This window comes from Pan troglodytes, chromosome 4, assembly GCF_028858775.2.
Source record: "Pan troglodytes isolate AG18354 chromosome 4, NHGRI_mPanTro3-v2.0_pri, whole genome shotgun sequence".
In the NCBI taxonomy this organism is placed as follows: Eukaryota; Metazoa; Chordata; class Mammalia; order Primates; family Hominidae; genus Pan; species Pan troglodytes.
The window spans coordinates 102585167-102591166 of NC_072402.2; positions in this window are offsets into that span (position 1 = coordinate 102585167).

Consider the following 6000-nt stretch of genomic DNA (forward strand, 5'->3'; position numbering starts at 1 on the left):
TTCCTGCTAATTTTTTGTATTTTTAGCAGATTGGGTTTCACTATGTTGGCCAGGCTGTTCTCAAACTCCCGACCTCAGATGATCCGCCTGCCTTGGCCTCCCAAAGTGCTGGGATTACAGGCATGAGCCACAGTGCCTGGCCTTGTTTGTTTTTAATACTGTCATTGCTTTAGTCAAAACACAGTTGCAATAAAGCATTAATCTCAAAGTTTTTAAGGAGTCATTCTTGAGAAATTTAACAGATTATATACATACTGCCACACAAAGAACATTAAAATACGACCAAAAACTTCTACAAAATATAAAACTCACTCTTACTTATTTGCATGAAAACACCACCCACAAGGCTAAATAAGTCTTAAAAGTTATCTTGAGGCTCTCAGTGTTGTTTTCAAACCAAGCAACTCTAATTTTAATTGCATAACAAGATGATTGATAAGAAAGTTTATTTAAAACTTTCATTTTAAAAGTAAGGTTTCATTTTAAAAGTAAGTATTTTATAACCTGGCATAGTATGCAATGAGAATTCTTACGGACTAGAACAGGGCATTTTGATTGTTAAAATTAGAAGAAAAATGTTAGTCTTTTGGAGATTCCAATTCCCCCACTAAACTCGTCTCAAGTGTTTTATTTCAGTCAGTTGTGAAACTTTTTTAGTTTCTCCACAAATAACTTCATAATTTTTACTTTAAAACACCAAGTCATACATTTTAAACTGAAAAAGCAGCAGCAGCAGTACTATACTCAGTAATTTAAATATGTCTCAGTATAGAAGTATAACTAATTAATTTGCTGACACTAACTTGTTAAAAACTTATAAATATTCAAAACAGAAGGAAAGAGTTTTAGACAGCCGAGATTATAAAAGCAATTGCTTTAAACATGGAGCTTCCATGATAAAAAGGGAGATGTACTTATCTACTCATTATATTTTATTTAGTAGTCACATTAAAAACGCACACATTCACACTTTTCCCAAATATTTTTCTAATTTTAATGGAGATCCATCCACTTGAAAACAAATCCTAATTTATTTATTTATTTATTTTTTATTTCTTTTTAAATTTTTTAAAAAACTTTTAGGGATGGCAGTACATGTGCAGGTTTCTTATACAGGTAAACTTGTGTTATGGGGTTTGTTGTACAGATTATTTCATCATCCAGGTACTACACCTAATATCCAAGAGTTATTTTTTCTGCTGCTGTCCCTCCTTTCACCCTTAACCCTCAAATAAGCTCCAGTGTCTGATGTTTCCTTCTTTGTGTTCATGAGTTCTCATCATTTAGCTCTCACTAACAAGTGAGAACATGTGGTATTTGGTTTTCTTTTCCTGCACCAGTTTGCTAAGAATAATAGACTCCAGCTTCATCCATGTTCCTGTGAAAGACATGATCTTATTCTTTTTTATGGCTGCATAGTATTCCATGGTGTATATGTGCCACATTTTCTTTATTCATTCTTTTATTGATGGGCATTTAGGTTGATTCCATGTCTTTGCTATTGTGAATAGTGTTGCAATGAACATTCATGTGCATGTGTCTTTATGGTAGAGTGATTTGTATTCCTTTGGGTATATACCCAGTAATGGGACTGCTGTGGTGAATGGTAGCTCTGTTTTTAGCTCTTTGAGGAATCACCATACTGCTTTTCACAATGGTTGAACTAATTTACATTCCCAGCAACAGCGTATAAGAGTTCCCTTTTCTCTGCAACCTTGCCAGCATCTATTACTTTTTGACTTTTTAATAATAGCCATTCTGACTGGTGTGACATGGTATCTCATTCTGGTTTTGATTTGCATTTCTCTAATGATCAGTGATATTGAGCTTTTTTTCATATGCTTGTTGGCCACAGGTATGTCTTCTTTTGAAAAGTATCTATTCATGTTTTTTGCCCACTTTTTAATGGAGTTGTTTGTTTTTCTTTTGTAAATTTGTTTAAGTTTCTTATAGATGCTGGATATTATACCTTTGCCGGGTGCATAGTTTGCAAATATTTTCTCCCATTCTGTAGACCGTCTGTTTATTCTGTTGATTGATAGTTTCTTTTGCTGTGTAGAGGCTTTTAAGTTTAATTAGATTCTATTTGTCAATTTTTCTTTTTTTTGCTATTGCTTTTGACGTTTTCATCATTAAGTCATTGCCCATTGCGATGTCCAGGATGGTATTGCCTAGGTTGTCTTCCAGAGTTTTTTTATTTTTGGGGGGTTTTACTTTTAAGTCTTTAATCCATCTTGAGGTGATCTTTGTATATGGTATAAGGAGAGGATTCAGTTTCAATCTTCCGTATATGGCTAGCCAGTTATCTCAGCACCATTTATTGAATAGGAAGTCTTTTCTCCATTGCTTGTTTTTGTCAGCTTTGTCAAAGATCAGATGGTCATTGATGTGTTGCCTTATTTCTGGGCTCTATATTCTCTTTCGTTGGTCTATATATCTGTCTTTATACCAGTACATTGTTGTGTTGGTTACCGTAGCCACGTAGTATAGTTTGAAGTCAGGTAAGGTGATGCCTCCAGCTTTATTCTTTTCACTTAAGATCGTGTTGGCTATTCAGGCTCTTTTACGGTTCCATATACATTTTTAAATATTTTTTTCTAGTTCTGTGCAGAAAGAATGTCACTGGTACTTGGGTAGAAAAAGCCTTGAATCTGTAAGTTGCTTTGGGCAGTATGGCCATTTTAATGATATTGATTCTTCCTATTCGTGAACATGGGTTGTTTTTTCATTTGTTTGTGTCTTCTGTAATTTCTTTGAGCAGTGTTTTATAACTCTCATTGTAGAGATCTTTCACCTTTCTGGTTTGTTGTATTCTGTATATGCAGAATGGTATCAAAATTATTTGAGAAAGCAAATTAAAAATTTGACTTCAGTGTCGTGCAGACGACATAACCGTGTACATAGAAAATTCAAAAGCATCTAATACACACACAAACACACACATTAAAACCAATACTTGAACTTAACGAGGTTGCAAAATACAAGTCCAAAATAAAAATAAATAATCTTTCATATGTAAAGTATATGTAAAATTATAAAATGCAATGTAAACTAGTTAAAACAGAGTTAAAAACAAACACAAAGTCTTTAGGGATATATTAAATGAAAAGTGTGAGAAGCGTAAAATGAAAACTACTAAACATTGCTGAGAGCAATTTAAAAATATCTAAATAAATGGAGATCTATAATGTAATCTTGGATTTAAAAATTCAATGTGAAGAATCAGTGCTCTTCAAGTTGAGCTATTGGTTCACTGCAATTCCAATCAATAATTATATCTTATTTCCCATATAAATAAAGTTAATTTAAAATTATTACTATGAAATATGCAAAGGGCCGAGAGTGGCTAAAAAAAATCTTGAAAAAGAACAAAATTGGATGATTACATGGCTTCATTAGGAGGGTTTTTTTTATGGAGCAATTAATATGGTATCCATGTAAGCATAGACAAATCAATTAATTGACATAATAGAAGCTAAGAAGTAGACATACGGTTGATTTTCTACAAACATGCCAAAACTATTCACTGGGTTATAGTTTTCTCAAGAAACGCTGCTAAAACATTTAAATACCTATGTGGTAAGAAAAAAAAAACAAAACACTTCAACTTCTATCTCACATCAAACATAGACATTTATTCAAGTTGGACACTAGACCTAAAACTGTGAGTTAATATACAAATTTTCTCATGGGAGTTTTGTGAGAATATCCTCATGACCTTGATATGGGCAAATTTCTGTTTTTGTAAGACATACATTCAAAAAGTAGTCACACGAAGTAAAACCTTCTGCTCATCAAAAATCAGAATTCAGAAATTGAATTGTATTAAGAATATATAAGGAATATGTATATTTGACAAATAAAATGTGTCTAGGTTACACAATAAAGTCCCATAACAAAATAATATGAGGAAAAAACAAATAGTCAAAAGTTTAAAAATGAGCACAAGGGCCAGGCATGGTGGCTCATGCCTGTAATCTCAGCACTTTGGGAGGGTGAGGTGGGTGGATCACCTGAGATCAGGAGTTTGAGACCAGCCTGGCCAACATGGCAAACCCAGTCCCTACTAAAAATACAAAAATTAGGTGGGCGTCGTGGTGCGCCCCTGCAGTCCCAGCTACTGGGGAAGCTGAGGCAGAGAATCGCTTGAACCTGGGAGGCAGTTGTTATGGGTGAGCCGAGATTGCACCACTGCACTCCAGCCTGGGTGATAGAGTGAGACTCTTTGTCTTAAAAAAAAAAGAACAAAAGACTCGTGTAAACACTTTAGAAATGAAAATGCAGTACTGACTGATGAACTCATGAAAAAAGTATTCAAAAGAAGTCATTGGCAAAATGTAAATTCAAATCACAATTAGATACCACTTCACATTCACAGAATAGCTGATACTATAAAACTTACAATGTTGACAGAAAGACATATGTTGGCAAAGATGTGGAGCAGCTGGAAATCTTATATATTTCAGTGGCAGTGTAAAATTTCACAGCCACATTGGACAACTCTATTTTAATCCACTTAAAAAAAAAAAAAAAACAACAACATCTACTAACCAACAAGACCACTCCTGGTCATTTTTCCAGGTGAAATTAAAATTTATATATACAGAAAGACCTTCACAATATTTGTGTCATAATTTTGTTGATAATAGTCACAGAACTTAAAGCAACCCAATGTCTAAACAAATGGGGTATATTCATAGAATTTAATAATATATTAATTAAAAATTAATTGATTAGAAAAATTACTTTTGCTCTCAACAACATGAATGAATCTCAAAACATGTTGAGTAAAATAAGGCAGACGATAAAAATGTGCATTCGATATGATTTAATTCTATGAAATTCACAGTTGGGCAAATTTTATCATGGTAGAAATTCAGCAAGTTGTATTTGGGGTCGAAGAGAGAAGATAGATTGGAAGCAGGAACAAAGACATTTTCTTAGATGACAGAAATGTTTTATACCTGGATTACACTGTGGGTTAGATAGGGGAATATGCTTGTCAAAATTTATTAAACTGTAAAATTAACTGTATTGAAGATATTCATCAACCAATAAGAAATAAAAAATTAGAGAAATTATGATTCTATATAGCAATTAAATGGAATATTAAAAGGAAAAATTTGAAATAAAAAGACTAAAATATTTGCCTTGTTTCCTAAAAAAACTGAAGATTATTCAAACATTTGAACAGAAGTTCATGTGTTAAAAATTTGAGAATAATTCTTGAGGTTTGAAAGAGTTGATAACTGATTCTTTTTCATCTACCGATCATACCATAGATCTAATTAAATAATAAATGCATATATCTAGGAAATAGATCAAAATAGTTCTTTTGTTATGTGTGAAGTTACACTACTAGGAGAATATAAATTAGGTTAGTGACAACAATGGGCTTCTGAATGTTTAACCCTAAATTAAATGTGTGTGTTTACTTAGTAACTGTCACCACTAGTCAGTCACATATCCCACTACAAGGGCAGGGCCTTTCCCCCTAAAGTGACTGTATAGCCAACAGAAGATAAGTGAGGAGTATGTCTTCAGAGAGAAAGATTTTTGAGAGAGACAAGATTTTTGAGAGAGAAAGAAGAGATGCAGGAAGAAGAGAAGGAAGTCAGGGACGGTGGTAGGGAAAGAAAGAAAGTGAGAAAGGAGAAGCAGAGACAAAGAGAAATAAATTTCAGTATGACTCTAACTGGAAAGAGCATTGCTACTTAGATATGAAAGTGGCATATTATTAATCTTGCCATCTGCGAATCACAGTAAATTTGGAATCTATCTTATGTCTGTTTTAATCTACCCCGAATACCTCATTTTTCTTAATCTTTTCAATAATCATGTTTAATATCAACTATATATAAGCAGCATAGCTTATTATATAATTTCTGCTCAAAAATAAATTTATATTATTTTAGGCAGTTGTTCTGATTACTAGGATTGATCTCATAATTTATGCTATGAAGTAATTTAACAGAAGGTCTGTGTCTTTCATTTATTTTT